We start from the raw sequence: 20427 nt of genomic DNA, 5'->3' as shown, positions 1-20427 counted from the left end.
CCAAAGTCACAGATTTGAAATAGGAAGGTGCCAGAGAGGAGACAGGATAGAGCTCCTCCTCAACCCCTCTCTGGTCCCCACACATGTAATAATCTAACCAGCCTTGGGTTCATATTGATGTGCTAGGCTTTTCTGTCTCTCCCTCAGGGTGGCATCTCTTCTTCTATTTCCCCAAAGCCCCAAACTGAGTGCAATTATTGTTATTATTTTATTGTCCTGTTTATTTTTTGTCACTTTGTCTAGATTACAAAAATTCCTGTTTGGCTCTATCATTAAGGTTTACAAAGTTTCAATTTAAGACACACAGAAAAAATCTTGTGAAGTATGTAGTCAAAATTCCCTGAGGGAAAAACTATCTCCTTTTTGTATGTATGTATATGCCCAGCCCAGGGTCCAGTCCATAGTTGGCACTTAATAGATGTTTGTTGAATGATGATGAATTGATGGACCACAGATGAGGAAACAGATTTGGACAAAGGAAGTTACTTGTTCAAGATCATACAACCATTAAATAACTTGAACCCTATGCTCTTGAATATAAGACTTAAGTGCTCTTACCATACTACCATATTTCCTCTTATCTATAATGTAGGGCTCCATCACTGCATCTGCATTGCTGTCATAATAAATATGAGAGCATCTATTCCAATGGTCCAGATTGCCTCAACAGGTGACTTTCAGCAGTGATCATGGCTGAAAAAAACCATCTCCTTGTGAGGTTGATCCTTGGCCAATAATAACATAATTTACTGCCATCTACCCACCAGAAACCTTTCTGACTTTACAGGAAAGCCTGCAAGAACTGAAGCTTCACTGGAATAGCCTTTGAGAACCTGGAGCTACTTCCCCATCACTAGGAGTCAAGAAGAAAGACTTTGGCAGAAGCTCCATCTCCATACATATCAAAATGAAGAGGAAATCCAAAAACAGAAACTTAATGCCTTTTCTAGGGGGCAGCATGCACACATGACTCTGGGGTAATTCTGAAAGTATCTTACATTTTTAAAAGCACAGTTCTGAGCTAACCCTTGAAAAGCCCCAGCAGCTCCCAAGAGAAGTTTCCTTATTTCCCTAAGTAACCACTAGAGGACAACATTACCCCATGCACATGGCCAAGGTTGGCTTCCATCCTGGGCCAATACCGATTACCTGATAGGCTGTCTGGCTGTCATCTGAAGGCTTCTATTTCCTCTTCTGCTTGGATTAGGAGAATGATGAATGCTTTCTCTTACTTTCTGCAAGTTACTTTTCCTTTATTCCTAGTATAGTGAAAGAAGTAGTAGAGTCAGAGAATCTCTGAATCCCAGTTCTAACAGTTAACTTTGTTACCTAAAACAAGTCAATTCCCTTTCCTGGGGGGAAATGTGTAAAATGAGGGGAATGGATTCAGGTCCCTTCCAGCTCCAAATCTATGATCTCTTCATCGTAGGTCTTTTGCTAAGCAGTATGTGGTGGGAGCTGACATTATCACTGTCTCTGTACGTTAGATCCTAACTCTTTCTCTATTCATTCCAACACCCTGGAGGTGGCACTTCTGAATAGACAGAAGAAATCATATTTGCCTTCTTTCCCTAATTTTCAGGTATGATTTACTTCTTATTGGTTTGAAAGAAAGGCTTGTCAGTTATGTTGGAAAGATCCAGAGACAAGCTTCACACTGTGCAGTTGGTTTCTCTGTGGCAGCTTGTCGTTTAGAGTGGTTTTCAGAAAGCTCTTTCATCTCTTGTCAGCCAGGAGGATACGCAAAGTGTCTCAGGTAAAACTCATCTCTCCAGGAGTCCCTAAAGGATCAGCTCAAAAGTCTTTAGAAAAATGCTCTATTCAAAGAGGTTTTATTTCTCGTATTTACTGTGACTTTTAAAAGTTGTATTATTTTTTTCATAATAGAGGTTTGGATGGGAAGCTAAAGGTTTTCTGTAACAATTATCCTCTCCTTCCCCATTCCAAACAATGAGAAATTAAGTCTAAAAATGTGTAACTAGGTTTTTGTTCTTAACAGGAATATTTGGGGACATCAGAGACCTTCTCTGTATGTGTGTCCATGACATATGACAGAACACAACTGTCTTGTTCTGCCAGCATTTCCCACCCCCTGGTTTTGAGGTTTGGGAGCAGGTCTGGTTTATAGAAGTCACACTGTTCCAAAAAGCTTCTTGTTTGGCACTGATTACTTACTGTATGCATCTTACTGAGCTATTATATCATGTGTCTTGACCTTAACTCTCTGGTGAGATTCAGTGGAAAGAAGCCTGGGTTTGGAGGAAGAGGTACCAGATTCGACACCAGGCTCTGATTCTGAATTGAACAACAACAAACCAGTGTGGCCTGGACAAGTGAATTTAACCTCTCTGAGATGTAGGGTTCCTCATCTGTGAAATAAGGAGATTGGGTAAGATGAATCTTGATGCCCCTTCCTGTTCTAAATCTGTGATCTTGTTGTTCAGTGATTTTGTTCAGTTGTTTCTCTTTTACCTTCATTGAGGGACTTTGCAGTACTAAATTTTATGACACTATAAGGATCAGTTGAAGAAATTGGTATGTTTCAAAGGAAAAACTTAGGTCAGCTATGACTGTTCTAAATGAGGGACAAGACTTGTCCTGCCTGTCCCTACAGAGCAGAATAAGGAATAATGTATAGAAGTTGTGAAAACATTTCTTAATATGTTTGTTGTTGTTCAGTTATTTCAGTCATGTCATAAACCTATTTGGGGTTTACTTGGCAAAGATATTAGAGTGTTTTGCTATTTTATTCTCCAGTTCATTTTACAGAAAAGAAAACTGTGAGGCAAACAGGGTTAAATGACTTGTTCAGGGTCTCACAGCTAGGAAGTATCTGAGGCCAGATTCCAACTCAGGAAAATGAGGCTTCCTTACTCTGTGTTTAGTATTCTATCCACTGTACCACCTAACTGTTCTGATCCTGACTTGTAAATACCTCAAAGACTGGGACCATAGATTTTATTTCTTCTGTCATTCTTCTCTGCCCCCTCCCCAATCCCACAAGGAAGCTGCTAACATAGTATTATGTATGAGCATAACATTTGCTGAGCAAGGTTGACATTATATTGGAAAATACCTTAGAGATACCTCCAGTCCAAGTTTCTTATTTTACTGATAAAGGAAAAGAGGCCTAGACAGTAAAAGTGACTTGCCCAAAATTACACAAAGAGTAAACAACAGAGCCAGAGTTCAAATTCAAGTCCTCTGAGTTCAAACTTAGTATCCTTCAACAACTTAATTTAGACATATAAAAGAGAGAATTGAACCAATGAGCCAAACTCGGTCACTTATTCAGATCTATCCTATCTACCTCCACCCCCTTTAACCTCATACAATTAGGGTATAGATCTACTAAATATTGGAACTTTGCCTTTTCCAGTTATATCCCAATAATTAGACCATTAGCTCATTACATTAATTTTCAAAAATAATTAACTTGTTTGTTACATTAAAGGTCTCAGGTATCTCTCTCTCCCCCTCCCCATACTAGAGAAAGCATCATTTGACAAACTTTCTTGCTTGTTTCTGCTTATCAGTTCTTTCTCTTGATGTTATTTTTCTTCAAAAAATATTTCTGTTGCTATTTATGATGTTCTCTTGGTTCTTCTCATTTTATTATTAATAATTTCATGTAGCTCCTTCCATGTTTTTTTTTTAATTAACCTGCTTACCATTTCTTATGGCACAGTAATGTTCCATCACAATCATGTGCCACAACTTGTTTAGCCATTCTCCAGTTGATGGGCATCCCCTCAATTTCCAGTTCATTGCCTGTTCTCATTCTAGGGGATTTCAATATACAATAATGACTCTTCCTCAAACACCTCAACCACTCAATTCCTCCACCTAGTCATTCCTCATGACCTATTCCTCTACCCCATTCAGCAACATACAAAGATGACTATACCATTTCCTTTCCTTCAGATACAATCATAGCTACCTCATGTTCTAGAATTCCAAAATCTCCTTAAGTGACTATAAAATTTATTGGTTTTCTGCCTTTCCTTCTGCCTTCCCTTGCTAAACCCTTCTCTTCATCTATATCTTGACCTCAAGTCCCTGGACCCTTCAGTTCATTCCAAGGTTATCTTCCCTATACTAGTCAGTCTTTTCTCCTTCTTGACTCCTTAAAGAACCAGTTCGCCTACATTCTCCTCTTGTCTTGAGTCCTTGACCCCCTTAGCAAATGGTCAGTTGCTTCCTACCAAGCCTCAATTTTGAATGACTCTTACCATTGGCTGCCTCCTCTACTACATGTGTTGAACAAAGGTAGTGAAAATTGTGCACTTATTCTTAAGTCCATTATAAATTTATGTTACACAACCTCAACTGGGCCCTTATTGCTGCTTGGAAATCTTTCTATACCTCCCATATAGAGGTTATTTCAGAGATATTAATCTCTCCTCAAACATCCCAAAGCTCCCTTTCCCCTCAACCTTCTTAACTTAAAATCCTGCCTCAAATTTTATGGGAAAAAATGAGACCATTCACTGTGAGCTCTTTCTTCTCCTCCCTTTCCTCATATCCTATCATTCAAATGCCTTCTACTACTCTGTCCTCCTTCACCCTTGCAAAACAGTGGCCTTAATCCTCACCATGATTAACCTATCTACCCTATACAAATGATCTTATTTCATCCCATCTCTTCCACAATAGGATCACCTCTGTTATCCCTACTCTATCACTTATCTTCAATCTCTATCTAGTGTGACTCCTTCCCTACTGACTACACACCTCCCCATGTCTCCCCCATCCTCAAAAAACCCCATCATTTGATCCTTCTATCCCCAGGATCACCTCATGTCTCTTCTGCCCTTTGTGGCTAAACTCTTCAAGAATGCTATCTATGAGATGGTTCCACTTTACCTTCTCTCACTCTCATCTTAATCCTTTACAATCCAACTTCTGAGTTTACCATTCTATTAAAACTGTCCTCCAAAATTACCAGTGACTTCTTAATTGCCAAATACAATATCCATTTCTCAATCCTCATGCTTCTTAACCGCTCCTCAGCCTTTTCATTGTTGATCACCTCTTCTCAACACACTCTTCTCTTTGGGTTTTTAAAAACACCAGCTTCTTCTTTTGTTGCTCTTATCAGAACACTGATTCTCAACTTTTTTTTTTTCTAGATCCTTATATAGTTCATATTCTCCAACCATAGATGTCCCACATGGCTCTGAATTGGGCCCTCTTCCCTTTTCCCTTCTTTTCCTGCTTCACATGCTATTCTCATCAGTTCCCATGAATTTAATTATCATCTCTATAACAGTTATTCTCAAATTTACCTAACCCACTTTTTTATAATTTCTTTGATGACCTCTAGTCTCATATCTGCCTTTCAGAAGTCTCAAACTGGACATTTAGTAGATATCTTAAACTCAGGAAGTCCCAAAGTAAACTCATTATCTTTCCCCCTGAAACCTCTCCTCCTATTACTATAGCAGTCATCAACATCCTTTTTGTCCTCAAGGCTTGTAACCTGGAAATTTTTCTCTATTCTTATCGCTCATCTACTCCATGTTTAAATCAGTTGCAAAAGTTTATTGATTTCATCTTTGCAATAGCCCTCAATATGATCCCTCCCCTCCTTTAACACTATCACCATTTTAGTGCAGACCCTCATCACATTGTTACTTATATGGGTGAGCTGGCCTGCCTTGGATCTCTCCCTACTCCAAGTCATCCTGCATTTGGTCCCCAAAGTAATATTCCTAAAGCACACTTCCAAATATTTCACCAACTCATTATACTCCAACAACTCCCTATTAACTCCAGGATCAAATATAAAACCCTCTGCTTAGCATTCAAAGCCCTGTATGACCTAGCCTCCTCTCTTGCCTTTCCAGTCACCTTTTTCCTCCAAACTGTTTTTCTATATAGTGGCATTGGCTTTCTTGCTGTTCCATGAATATGACACTCCATTTCTTAACTCCAGAAATTGTATCTGGTTATCCCTCATGTCTCTTTGCCTTTCTCTCTTTCTCTTTGCCTACTGTCCTATCTAGCTTCTTTCAAGTCCCAACTAAATTCCTATCTTCTACAGGAAACCTTTCCCAGTCACTCAACTTGAGTGCCTTCCTTCTGTTAACAATTTCCTTTTTATCCTATATGGAACTTGTTTTGGAGAACCTTCATTAGAATGTAAGCTCTTCAAAGCCAGGGCCTGTCTTTTTCCTCTTTTTGTATCCCCAGTACTTAGAATAGTGCTTGCTACATAGTCAGAGTTTAATAAATATATAATGACCAGCTCACTACCTAATCTGTTCATCTTATTTATCCAGGGCCTAGAAACATATACTCGCTCACTCATTCAGATCAATCATCTTCCTCACCCTATACAATTGGGGTGTCCAGTTACCAAATACTAGAACTAGTAGTATTAGCTTTGCCTTTTCCACTTCTATTCAAACTAGACCATTAGTTCACTGTGTCAAGTTTTGGGTCAGCTAGGAAGTTTTTTCATAATCTCATAAGACCCAATTTTTCAGATCGATGATGGTCTCTCACATTTGGTATATACTGCCACAATGTTTGCCACACCCAGTCATCTATGGTGTTTTCAAGTTTTTCATTTGATCAATACAGAAAGACTGTAAATAGCAAAACCTTGCAGTAGAGTACAAGTTCTATGACAGTAGGATCTAACTTTTACTTTTGTATTTTTATCACCTAACATAATACCTGTGCTTAAGTACAATGCATAGATTATGTCAACCTATCAATGGGCATTTATTAAATGCCTACTATGTGCCAGGCACTGTTCTAGACACCAAGCATACAAATATCAAAAGAAAAGAAAAGAAAAAGTAATAATCTGTACTGTTAAGGAATGTAATTCTATCAGGAGAAACAACAGATATGTATAATAGTATATATAAAATAAACATATAAAAATACAAGACAATTTGCAAGAGAAGTCACTCCAAGTTGGGGGATATGGACATATATTTCTTTAGAAAGTAGAGCTTAAGAAGCATCTCAAAAGACAAGTCATTGAAGAAAACTTAGAGGGGGCATATTTGCTTTGGATTTCTTTTTCTTGATTGATTGAATCATCCAAATGATGCTCTGAAATCATTGACTTTCCATGTTTAGACAGGGCCACAGGGCCATTAGAACAATGTAACTGAAGGAAAGTCATTGTTTAATAAATTAGCATAAATGGAACTCAAGGTCCACATGTTTACAATTCCAATATTAGCTTGAGTTTGAAACTGTTGTTGTTGGCAAGGAAATAAAGGCAAGGCTTATGCAGCTAAGAAAGGGGTCTTACAGATGCTTTAATGGCAGTCTTTTCAGTATAGGCCTTAAGTCATTAATATCTTTAAAGGTCAAAATCCCAAAGCATAAACACATGGTGAGTAGGAGTAATCTGTAGCATATTACCTACCATGACTCAAGAATGGGAAGTGGCATAAGACACCATTAAGAACATAAAAGTAGCCAGAAAAGGAGTGTTATCCATATAGTGAGCATAATGGCCTCAGAGCCACATAGGATGAATGAAATATTAAAAGAACCCAAGGAAGACATTCAGGATAGGGAAGAATTATAGGAGATTTTACAAAAGGATGGAGCCAAATATTGCACAGGCTGATAGCACAGAGGGGTCAGCACCTGTAGAGGGGACCACCCAAATCAAGAAGGTGACAGAGACATAAAAATTTATTATAGAATTTAGAACTAGAAGAGGTTTTATCATGGAATCAGAGATTTAGAAATGGAAATTTTTGAGGCCAGGAGCCCAAACTCTATATTTTGTAGATGAGGAAATTGAGGCATAGAGAATTTAAAAGACTTGCCAAGTCATACAACTAGTAAGTATCTAAAATTGGACTAAAACCCAAATCATCTTGATTCTAATTTCATTGGCTTTTCTATTTCTCAGGGTCACCTATTCCAAATCTCTAATTGTACATGAAGAAACGGAGACCAAGAGAAAGGAAACCAAGCTTCTCTAAGAGCTAATAAGTAGCCAAGTCAGGATCCAAACCCTTCTTTTCCTTACTCCAGTATTCTTTCCTCTTTCTTAGTGTTTAACAAGTTAAACACATTGGTTGAGAATTTAATTTCCACTCTATCAAAAATGAAGTAATACTCAGTTCTAATCACACAGGGATGAGAGACATGGATCATTAAAATAAGAATAGTGTGAAAGAAAAAGGAGTGTTTTGTTCGGCTCAGAATGTTCATTCTGACCACTTTCGTTTCTAGTGAAGAACAAAAAAGAAACACATCTTATACTGCAAACCGTCATTTGTCAGAAAAGGAAAAAAAGGCAAAAGAGGAGAAGAAGCATGAGCCAAACAAAATGTTTACAAATTTAATTTGAAGAGTACTATCAAGCTTGAGCATGTAGTGGGGGTCAGAATGTTCTTGAGATATTACTGTGGATTATGGAGTCATAACTTCCCCTCATCCATCCACTTAGCCACCCTCACCCAGAGAATGTGAATCTCAGGACAATAAAAACACCAATTCATTCATTACAGAAGGACAATTAGCATCATCTTGCTTAGGTATTGATCTTCCTGAAGCATTATGCATTGATCATACCCCAGAATCAGAACCTCAGAAGTGCAAAAAGTCTTAGATGCCACCTAGTCCTTGAGTGGGAATCCCACTACAGCATACCTGATGGGTGGCCTTCTAATCTCTTCTAAAACAAAAACAAAAACAAAAACAAAACTTACCTTACTCTTAGAATCAATATTGGTTCTAAGGCAGAAGACTTGCCCTGTGTCACACAGCCAGGAAGTGGTTGAGGTCAAATTTGAACCCAGGACCTCCCATCTCTGGGCCTGATTCTCAATCCACTGAGCTACCCAGCTGCCCCCTTTTCTAATCTCTTCTTGAAGGAACTCAATGTTAGAAACTATTAGCTCCTAAGGTACCTTATTAATTAAGATAGCCTTAAATAAAAATATTGTCTTGTGTTAAACTGAAATCTGACTCTCTTAGTCTTCTAGTCACTCTACCAAGTTCTCCCCTCTAGGGCCAAGCAGAATAAACCTAAATACTTCTTCAAATGAAAATCCTTCAAGAACTTGTCTTCCCCTTTCCTTTCCCCACGTGCCACATCTTACCTTCTCCATGCCAAATAACCTTCTGAGTTCCTTTGATGATTTCTCACATAACATGGTCGTCAATCCTTTCTTCCTTTCATTATCCTGGTTGCCATCTAAGATGCCAAAGTCATCCATTGCATCGTAGGTCGATGCCAGTCATCCTGACTTTTGCCTTGCTCCTGGACTTTGATGATTTTAGATGAGAGAGTGAGGCTGATGAATTTGTGCAACTCTGCCTCACTAAAATCCAACTCGTGTGCAAGATATCACTCACTGTGATATCATTAATTCTTTTAGAAATGAAGATATTGATCTTCCTGAAGCATTATACAAAATCTTTGTTGTTTTTATCCATATATAGGATAATAGATTTGGAAATGGAAGAAAATAGGGGTAGTTAGTAACTCAGTGAATTGAGAATCAGGCCTAAAAATGGGAGATCCTGGGTTCAAATCTGACCTCAGAAACTTCCTAACAGTGCCACTTATCCTCCATTGCTTAGCCTTTACCATTCTTTCTGTCTTAGAACCAATACACTGTATTCTAAGACAGGACTCTAAGGTTCTAAGACAAGGTAAAGATTAAAAAAAAAAAGAAATGGAAGGGAAATTCAAAATGATCTATGTCAGTCAGTGCATATATATTTATTAAATGCCTACTATGTGTCAGTCTCTGTACTAAGCTCTAGAAATACAAAGAAATGCAAAAGATACTCCCTGCCCCGATATCCTTCCTAAAATGTAGTGTCCCCAAATCAATCACAATATGCTCTAGATGGTCTAGATGGTCTAATCCAGGTTTTTTCTTGATCCTTTTATTGATTCATAAAAAGATCATTAAAAGTTCCAGTCTCAACTCTGCTACTCACTTCTTAAGTCACTTTGGGGAAATCCCTTAATCTCTCTGGATTTCAATTTCCCCATCTGGAAAGTGATATGTTTAAGCTAAACAAATTACTGGGTCTCTGTGAAAATAGCTTTATCATTCTTAGTCTTAGTTTCCTCAGTTGTAAATCAAGACAGTAGTGTTTGTATTCCCTCCCTGACAGGATTACTGTAAGGAAAACACTAGAGTAAATGTAGAACATTAGAGAAAAATGAGCTATTATTATTATCATCATTCAAAAAAATTCCAGCACTAATATTTCATGGGACTATGAAACTAGGTAGGTTTTTTACTGGAGAGAAATATCAGAAAAGGTCTATAGCAGGGAGCACTGTTCAGTAAGCACTGTCCTACATTTGGTATGTGGGAGACAATCTGGACAGTTGTGGGATATCTTGAGAAAATCAAGAGAATGAAAAGGAATGAGAAAGTCTCCATCAGTAGCTAGGATGGAAGGTGCAGACAATTTGTCCAGCTGCTGAATGGACTAGAGGCCAGCTAAGGGAAGCAAAGAACTATTCATTATTGTTATGAGTTCTTTAGAAGTATCATGTGAAAAAGACTGAAGAACATGGTACTAAATGACAGCGTAGAAGGGTAGCATAGGACCAGAGGGAAAGATAGTATGGATCATGGAAAGAGTAAAGGATTTACCGTCAGAGTACATGAGTTCAAATACCTGGAATGCTGACTGTAATTTTGAACAATTCTCTTCAGTTCTCCAGGCTTATTCTCATCTTCTTCACCTATAGAATAAAGCACTTGAACTAGATGACTTCTGAGGTCTCTTCTATATCTAAATCAATGATCCATGCAAAGGAGATTCCTTAGCAAGCCAGAGGCTCCATCTTAATGTCTAATAGGAGAAGGAGAAAGAGTCCTGGTTAGAGAATACCTTATGATTTACAAAGTTCTTTTGCCACAACAATCTAATTTTAAAAGTGGCACAAGTATTATGTTTCCCATTTTACACATGGGTAAACTGATATTCAGAGACATTAAATAGCTTGCCCATGATCACATAGCAAATTCCACAACCAGAATACAAATTCTATTTTTTCCTGACTCCAAGTTTTATACTCTTTCCAGAACATAAGAATGGCTTTTCTTATTAATTTCTCATATAAATCAGTATGACAGTTAAGTGGTACAGTAGGCTGTAATTAAGAGGACTCAGTTCCTGAGTTCAAATCTTATCTCAGATAGTTACTAGTTGTGTGATCCTGGGCAAATCACTTAATCTTGTTTGTCTTAGTTTCCCCATCTGCCAAATGAGCGGGAGAATGAATTGGAAAACCACTCCATTATCTTTGCCAAGAAACCCCACCCCTCAATGGGTTCACAAAGAGTCTAACAAGATGGAAAAGACTAAACAAGAACAAGATAAATCAATAGATAGATGCATAATATAGTGGGAGAAAAACAGTATTTGAAGTGAGAGGATCTGGGTTCAAATCTTATCTCTGCTACTTACTACCTATGTGAAAATGAATAAATCATTCCATTTCTCTGGGGTTTGGTTCTGTAAGACTAGATAAATGTTTCATTAAGCTTAAAATCCTCTGGCTATGTGGTCCTGACTATGGGTTCCCAGAGGATGATGCTGGGTGTCATACTAAAGAGAGGAAAGTAGGTCAAGCCAACAAACATTTTCTATTTGCTTTGGCTTGCAGTATAATTAACCTCTCATTCTCCACTTTAGAGACTCCAATTTGACACATAAAATGGCTCATTGCCTCATGACTCCCTCAACTTTGCCCCTTCTTTGCCCTTCCCAAGGCCCCTTAAAGCTCCCACAAGAACCAAATAAAAAGCAGGCAGGAGGGAACTGAGTTCCCTAACATTTCATGGGTGTGTGATTCTAGGTGAGTTTTCACTGAGAATTGTTCCCCATCTCTGAAGCTCAAGCTCTCATCAGATGCAAGAGCCATCACAGGGTGCTGGAACAAAGCCTGTGCTGTTTAGAGAGACCTCTAAACCTAATGATCACCTCAGATTGGGGGGCAGGGGGAAGATGAAGGCAAGGGAAAAAGAATTATTAGGTAAGAAAAATTGTGCTGATGTGCCAGACATGTTATAACATGGCTTGTGTCTGTTTCTTTTGGAAAGCTTTGAGACAAATTAAGTTTTCTTAGCAGGAAATGGGCATGGTTGTGGGTTTGGGAATAAGGAGAAGCTGCCAGTTTACGTCATTTCTGGGTTTAAGTCAAAATCGAACCAGAACACCTTCTTTCTCTAAAATAAAATTCTCTTATAGACTCAGACTCACAGAACTGGAGACTTCGGAAGTTATCTGGTCCTGTGGGGTATAGATTTCAAGATGGAAGAGAACATCAATGATAGTTTAGTCAAACTTCATCACTTGACTGATGAGAAAATGAAGACCCCAGACAGGAAATGAGATTTGGCTGAGATCACACTGGTAGTAAGCGGTGGAGCTGAAATTCTAATTCAGGGCTTTTGGACTCCCTATCTGGTGCTCATTATATGTCTTGTTGCCTCTATTTTCTCATTTTTTTTTTAATCCTTACCATCTGTCTTAGAGTTGATATTAAGTATCAGTACCAAGGCAAAAGAACTAAGGGTAAGGCAACTGGAGTTAAATGACTTGCCCAGATTTACACTGCATGGAAGTGTCTGAGATGAGATTTAAACCCAGGACCTCCAGTCCCCAGGTCTGGCTCTCTATCCACTGAGACACTGAGATGCTTCTTGTTTCTGTCTTCTCCATAAATCAACACACATTTATTAATTACCTATTAGGTACCAAGCCCTGTGCCAAGTATGAAATGAGCAAACAACTTCTCTAATATCTCAGTAAGAAATCATATTGTTGTCCTGCATTTATTTTTTATCATTATAAGTTGTAACCTCTCGTATGCTTTTTGAAGCCAGGGACAACTTCTGCATTGTTTCTCAATCCTCAGTGTCTAGCATGGTGCCTTGAATGCATTATTTTTAATAAACTATTTTTTAATTGAATTGAACTGAATTGTCTTATTTGCTCATGCCATATATCTCTTTGTAACATGAATTCCCTCTTTAAGAAAATGTTGGTTGTGTGGCATATTTGGATGTATTTCATTCAGCTTTCATATTTGCTTATAATACTTGGAACTTTTTCAAAAATGATGAACTGAGGCAGCTAGGTAGCTCAGTGGATAGAGAACCAGGCCTGGAGAAAGAAGGTCCTGGGTTCAAATGTGGCCTCAGATGCTTCCTAGCTGTGTAACCCTTATCACTCTTTTGCCTTGGAGCTGTCTTAGTTTTGATTCTAAGACAGAAGGTAAGGGTTTAAAAAGAAACAGGGGAAGAAATGATGAACAACTGACTTTAGACAAATATAAGCAAAAAAAAAATCCATGTTCTCAAGGGGTTTATCTTCTAAACGGTGGGGCAGGGAAGCATTGGGAAGAAAAGAAAACGCATAAAGAGAAACTAAAAAGGGAGGGACACTATGCTTAGGTGGGGGCAGGATTGAGCAATGGTGGCCAAACCTCAAAAATGAGGAATAACTGGTCTGGACCCTTCCCCAAAATGAAGATCAGGGAAAAATTCATCAATAGGAGAAATGACTTGAAGAAATAGTCAAGAAATTACTGAGGCACATTGATGCTTTCTGGAGAATTAAGGATGACTGGTCTGGGACCCTTTCCAAAATGGAGGTTCCAGGAAAACTCATTAAAGGGGAGATGAGGCCCTAAGCACCAGAGTCAGAAGGCACTTCATATAGGTGCTGATTTATTCATTTAAAATTAAATTTCTTTTATTTCTTTATTTAATTATAAATGAAAATTAATTAAAAATCATCATCCCAATGATGAAAATTATGTCTTCCCTGTATAGTATATGTCAGTGTCTGCTGCCTCATCCCCTATAAAGAGAAAGTCTTACTTGATTGTATATTGTGAATGCTCTTTTCATAGAAGGGATTTTAAATAAAAATATAATAGAACATCTACATTTTGGATAGCCCAGGCAGCCACTAACCACTCTCTATATATATGCTACTAACTCAGGAGTTCCAGGAAAATGACAATTCAGTTGTTTTAGCTTCACTATTGTTTTTGTTCTTGAAAGTAGGCAAAGGAATGTAGAAAATATACAGATGCTGCCAATAACTACTTAATTTTTGGCTACCTGGGAGATTCATGTCCAAATCCAGTGATAGGGAAGCTCAGGGAGCAAGGCTGGCTCTAAAAATGCCAGTTATGTCACTGGCCTCTAGCTACCACTCAGATCCTTTCCTTTCTCACTACAACTGGACTGTATGAGGGTATAATGCTCCCAGGTGGGCTCACTGTAACTAAAGTGGAGAGGCAGACTACATGTAGAAAATCTTTCCACTCTGCTTACCATTCTGCCTTATTTAGCCCCTTTTCTTAAACTCTCCCTCTCTCCTTCCACCTAACAAAGAAGTTGGTCATTTCTAGTCTGTGGTTTGTCCATTTATTCTCTGGGGGAAAGGGAGAGTGGAGATAGAGAGAAAAGAGTTTTGGATGTACCCCTAAGGAGAGGATTTATGATCTATATTGTTGGAAGGAATTACCACCATGGGAGCATCCCTACAGATCCGAAATTCTTCTCCCATGAGTGTATGTGCAATGTATTTCCCTAGGCACTGGTGATACAAAGACAAAAACTAAAACATAAGATGTTTGTCCTCAAGAAGTTTACAATTTCCAAGCACTGAGCAAGTGCTAGGGGTCCTTTTAGGATTATCGTCCCTTTCACCTTGCTTTTGTAGACACTCAAAAAACTGACAGCAGTTTCTGTGATGGTTGCACTATGGGAAAAGAAACCAATTTGAGTCTTCCAGCTTTAGGTCTCAAACTCAGGAGTCTATTAGCATCATTTTTTTTAAGGTGATGAAGTTCTATTTTTAATGAAATGCTTTGTTGACAAGCCATCCTGTCTCTCAGTACCAGGTTCCTCCTCCCCCTTCAGGTATACCCAAATCCAGTAACACTAAGCTGCCTCTCAGAATGACAATGAATCAGAAGGGAAGGTCACCCTAATCACTTGGGTTTCCAGAGTTCTGTTTCTTTAGGCATCCTGAAAGGAAAATTTCCAAGATAACATTTTAGCATAATCAATTAAACCACTTTCTAGCCAATTAAAATTCTCTTCTCTATGACCTCCCTTTGAATCAACAAACAGAAGAGAGGGCACAGTCATTTACCTGAAGAATATTGCCTTGTAAAGCTAGCTTTCAGCCGAACAAGGACATATTTAACTTTGACTGAATGGTGGTTGGTGTACTGCGGGATATCCTAAGCCCACAGACTAAATCACCTTACACTCACCCTGAGGACTTATCCAGATTTCTTGGAGAGACTGCAATGTGATTACATTGAATTTAGTTAGAAATAGTCTGAAACTGAGGCTTATAGGCCAAAGGGCAAGTTGAAAGACTGCAGAGACATAGGAAAAGACTAGTAGAAAACAAACAAGTTAAGAAAGTGGAACAATCTAACTCTAATAATAACTATGTGAAAATTAGAAAAAGATGATAATAATGGCAATAAAATCCAAGTTGAAAATGTGCCAAAGAAAAAAGAGAATGGACACAGAAGAAATATGGATTTTTGTTATTACTTATAATTAAGAAGCACATCAAAAATACAAATGATTGCTCTGGGAGAGGAGGAAGGAAGAGGAGGAGACAAGAATCATGTAACTGTGGGAAAATGTTTAATAAAAATAAAAAAGGGGGGGGGGTGCATCTGGGTAACTCAGTGGATTGAAAACCAGGCCTAGAGACTGGAGGTCCTGGGTTCAAATATGACCTCAGATACTTCCTAGCTGTGTGACCCTGGGCAAGTCACTTGACCCCCATTGCCTAACCCTTACCACTCTTCTGCCTTGGAGCCAATACATAGTATTGACTTCAAGACGGAAGGTAAGGGCTTAAAAAAAAAGAAAAAAGTAAAGAAAAATACAAATGATTGAGTTCATTAGTTTTATATGAATATCTTTCATTTTGTTTTTTGAATATTTTGTTTCCAAGTTCAGAAGAAGATTTTAAAAAATAAATCAAAAGTCAAGACCAAATTTTTACTGAATGTCATAACAGTATGGGATCCTATTTGGTTCAGAACTTCATAGGGGTCACTATTTTATCTTTGATTTTGTTTGAAGATGACATAAAAAGTTTCTCTACTTAACAGGAGCCTTGGGCTTCCTATTCTAAGACTGAATGAAAAAAACCTCTTGATAAGGAGTCAGAGAACCTTGGTTTAAATCCTATTTCTGATGTTTGTACCTGGATTTCCAAGGGAAAGTTAATTTACCTCCCTGAGCCTCAATGTCCTCATATTAAAAAAAAAAAGAAGATAGAACTAAATCATCTCTCAGGTTCCTTCCAACTCTCAATCTATAAACCCATTTAAAAATCTACTTTGTGCAAGGTAATGGGGATACAACAAGAAGAGGAAAATGATCTGTATCCTCAAAGAATTTATATTAGATCTTGGAACATTTTTCATTCCCTAATCTTTGCCAATGAAGACATAAACATCTAGACCTTCCCCGTTTATCTTCTGGCTGGTCCTATGTCTAACTCAATATTTTGTTTAATCCCTTCCAACCTGGGGGATTCAATCTAGGTCTTCCTGAATCTAAATCTAGCATGCTTTCTACTATGCCAGACTTTCAAAAGCAAACTTTTCTTTGCAATTTTAAGGTTAGCTCTCATGTCTCTTATGTACCCATCTGTACATAGCACATCATTGTAGATGTTAAACTGGAAAAGACTTTAGAAATAATTTCATCCAGAATTTCTGGACTTTTTGGTCTCAAGAACCCTTTGCACTCTTAAAAATTATTGAGAATCCCCTCAATTTTGTTTGTGTGTTATATATGTTGATATTTCCTCTAATGGAAATTAAAATGTATAAATATTATTGCATAAATAGTTCTTATCTCAATGTCCTCTTGAAAGCTGCTTGTTTGCCTCCAAGATTCCCCAAACTATACTTTGAGAACTAGTATCTAATCCCATTCTTTTCATTTTACCAAATGGAGAGATTAAGATTATCTTCAATTTATTTTGTATATATGTTGTTTTTTTGTTTTGTTTTTTTTGGTAGAGTTGTTTGCATGTTGTCTCCTCCATTAGATTGGGAGATCCCTGAGAGCAAGGACTATTTTTTGCCTTTATTTGTATTGTTTCCACTTAGTACAGTACTTGGTATGTAGTAGGTATTTAATAAATCCTTCTAGACTTGACTTGAGGAGGCTGAGGGAAATGGCTTGGGTAATATCACAGTCAAAAGCTGAGGTAAGATTTCATCAAGGTCCTCTTTCCACTTAAGTGTTTCCCAAAGTATTTTATAGAAGAGGCTATTGAGGTTTAGAAATTTAAAGTCGCTTTTTTATGGTCATTGAGTTTTTAAATATCAGAATGAAATTTGAATCTAGATCTCTATATCTAGATATATACACATATATATGAATTTGTCCTACTAGCTTCTTTCTCAACTCAAAAAACAAGTTTGACTGAATTAACCAGTTATTTTATTGCCCTGTTGAAACAGTTTTCAACTTGTCATTAGATGATTTTAACAGAATTCCCTTCCAATGATCTTTCCTGCCTAATAGCATCATCTGCCCTTTACTGTTCACACTGTCAAGAAGGTCAAGAATAAACATCTCCTTTTAAAAACAGAACTAGAAAGCACACTGACACTGATTATGTGCTAGGTGGTGATTAGCATTTCCCTAAGCACCTTGCCAAACACTCATATGGTTTCCACTTTATTGACACACAGGCCAGCCCTGGCAGTATTGCTGATATATACAGTATAATTTAATTAATCAAGAAACTTATTATTTAAAACAATAGAATCATAATATGTTCACATGCAATAATGAATGTAATGAAACAGAACACCCCTACTTCCCCACTCCCCGCACATTTCCACTTTTCAGTAATTAGATATGAAAATCAATAAAGCTGATATTCTCCAAGGTATAAATCTTGGGGTGGATTTAAAGGCTGTGCAAAAGAAAGGGTACAATATTGTGGATTTGTTGCTAGAAGAAACCTCAGAGATTTTGTTGGGCTCAGAAGGTTGCACTCTATGCCCCACCAATGAAGAGGGAGGCTAAGGAGCCTTACCCCCCAACTCATCCCTGGGCCGGGCCCCCAGGCACTCTTCGCTCCGGCTCCATGCCTGACCCCTCCCCGTGCTGATCCTGGGAGGCGCTGTGCCCCTAGTACAACCCCTGCCCAGAAGCTCCCATCACAACGCCCCTAGCCCAGGCCTCCCCTCCGCCTGGTCACCTGCCCACCTGGCTGCCGCAGCCTGCGCTCAGCCCCTGGGAAGGGTGGGCAGGGGAGCGAGACCTCCATAGGGGCTGGCCAGGCTGGGCAGCGCAGGGCTGTGGTGGGATGCCACTAGTGCTGGCAGGACAGCTCCAGGCAGGAGAAGTACGGGCTGGTGGTGGTGGGAGGAAGCATCGGCAAGTTGGAGCTTACCATCCAGTTCATCCAGTCCTATTTTGTCACAGATTATGATCCAACAATTGAAAAGTCATATACCAAACAGTGTGTGATAGATGATAGAGCAGCACGGCTTGATATCCTGGACACTGCAGGTCAAGAAGAGTTTGGGGCCATGAGAGAACAATATATGAAGACTGAAGGTTTTTTGCTGGGTTTTTTTCAGTCACTGATAGAGGAAGCTTTGAAGAAATCTATACATTTCAAAGACAGATTCTCAGAGTTTCTAATGATTTTTGTTGGTAATAAAGCAGATCTTGACCATCAAAGACAGGTAACACAAGAAGGAGATCAACTTGCATGACAACTCAAAGTGACATACATGGAGGCATCTTCAAAAGTTAGAATGAATGTAGGCCAGGCTTTCTACAAACTTGTCCCAGTTATCAGGAAGTTTCAAAAGCAAGAATGTCCTCTTTCCCCAGAACCAGCAAGGAAAGAGAAAGACAAGAAAGGCTGACATTGTGTCATTTTTTAAGAATCCTGTGAATCTTAGCTGCCAACTGTCAAAAAAAAAACCTTCATCTGTTCCTTTTTTCCTTCCAGTTTACATCCTGTTTGGTACCTCTCTAGCCTTATGCAAACATGTCCTTGAAATGATCACCATGTTAGCCTTAGTTTAAGAAGCCATCTAAATCCTGGCCTGGAAGATGATGGAGGTGATGGTGGTGATGATGTTATGATCATGTCTGGACAGACTTAAAACACTAAGGCTACTTCTCTAAGACTATCCAGTTACTTTTTTTTTAAAAAAAGCTAGATATCTATATGTGTATACACACACAATTCTTTAAGGGCTTACAGTCATATTGAGGATGTATCAGCCTTGAATTCCCAGTTGTTTTCCAAGCCGAAATAATTGCATGCAAAATGATTAATTTTTAACTTCTGAGATCACATTACTTACTGTCATCCTAAATCAAAACCTAGGGAGTTTTTGTTGTGTTTTTTTTGTTTGTTTGTTTGTTTGGGGAGAAAACGTGAAATAGATTTTCTTTTGCCCAAGAGAATAAAAGCTGATTTGAACTTCAGTTAGCATTAAACCCATTGAAATGAGTTAACAACAAAGAGGTGTTTGGGGACCTTATGGATCACTGTACCTTCTGGTTTCCAGGGGCAAGAAACACCCGACCATCTACTGTAATTTTTTCTATGTGTCCAGAACAGGTATAGGGCTCTTATTACTCCTGTCATTGTTGCTGTATGGCTAATGATGATAGCATTCTCTGTGACCAACTACCTTGGCTCTTTCTGGACACAAGCATTTCAGTTTCTTAGGCATCTTTCTTGGCCATTGGGGGGGGGGGGAGGGAATCAAACTATCATTTGTGTCTATTTTCCTTTTCGAATATTTCTGGATAAAGGATTCAAGAAAATAAATTGTAGTTGTTTTTGTTTGATGTAATATAAAAAAAGCAGAATTGATCTTTCCAGGGTCAGAGATGATTAATGTTTTTGCTATATACTTTTATACATTATTTACTTATTGAACTAGTTAACAAGTATTTTTATATGTTTGTAAGCCAATATGCTTTCACAGCTTAACTTGTATATATGTAAAGATGAGTATTTAATTCTCACAGTTCACTTCTAACTCACACACACACACACACACACACACACACACACACACACACACACACACAAAGCAAATGTGGAAGCTGCAGAAACTCTGACAAAAGTAGTTTTCTGGGCTTTTGCAAGGCCCACTTTTGGCCAATCACATCCCTGCCCAAGGTACTGTCACAGGTACAACTCCAGGATGTAGATCCCAAAATCACTTTTGATAGCCCTTACTGGAGACTGACCATTTACACGAAGTATTAAACTGTATAACTCTTAACTGGAAAAAAACAAAACAAAACTTCAGAGATCATCTAGCATAGTGGGGTCAAACTCAGATAGAAACAAGAACCATTAATCTTTATATAAGAATTCCAGCAGGCTACATAATGCCTTGGTTTT

General features: G+C 38.3%; 1 pseudogene; it reads left to right on the top strand.

The window, feature by feature from the left end:
* The first annotated feature begins 18429 nt into the window (after window positions 1-18429).
* LOC100031431 (ras-related protein R-Ras2-like) lies at window positions 18430-19358 on the top strand (annotated as a pseudogene).
* The last annotated feature ends 1069 nt before the right edge of the window (window positions 19359-20427 follow it).

This window comes from Monodelphis domestica, chromosome 1 (assembly GCF_027887165.1).
Source record: "Monodelphis domestica isolate mMonDom1 chromosome 1, mMonDom1.pri, whole genome shotgun sequence".
NCBI lineage: Eukaryota > Metazoa > Chordata > Mammalia > Didelphimorphia > Didelphidae > Monodelphis > Monodelphis domestica.
This window is presented reverse-complemented; position numbering and strand designations above follow the sequence as displayed.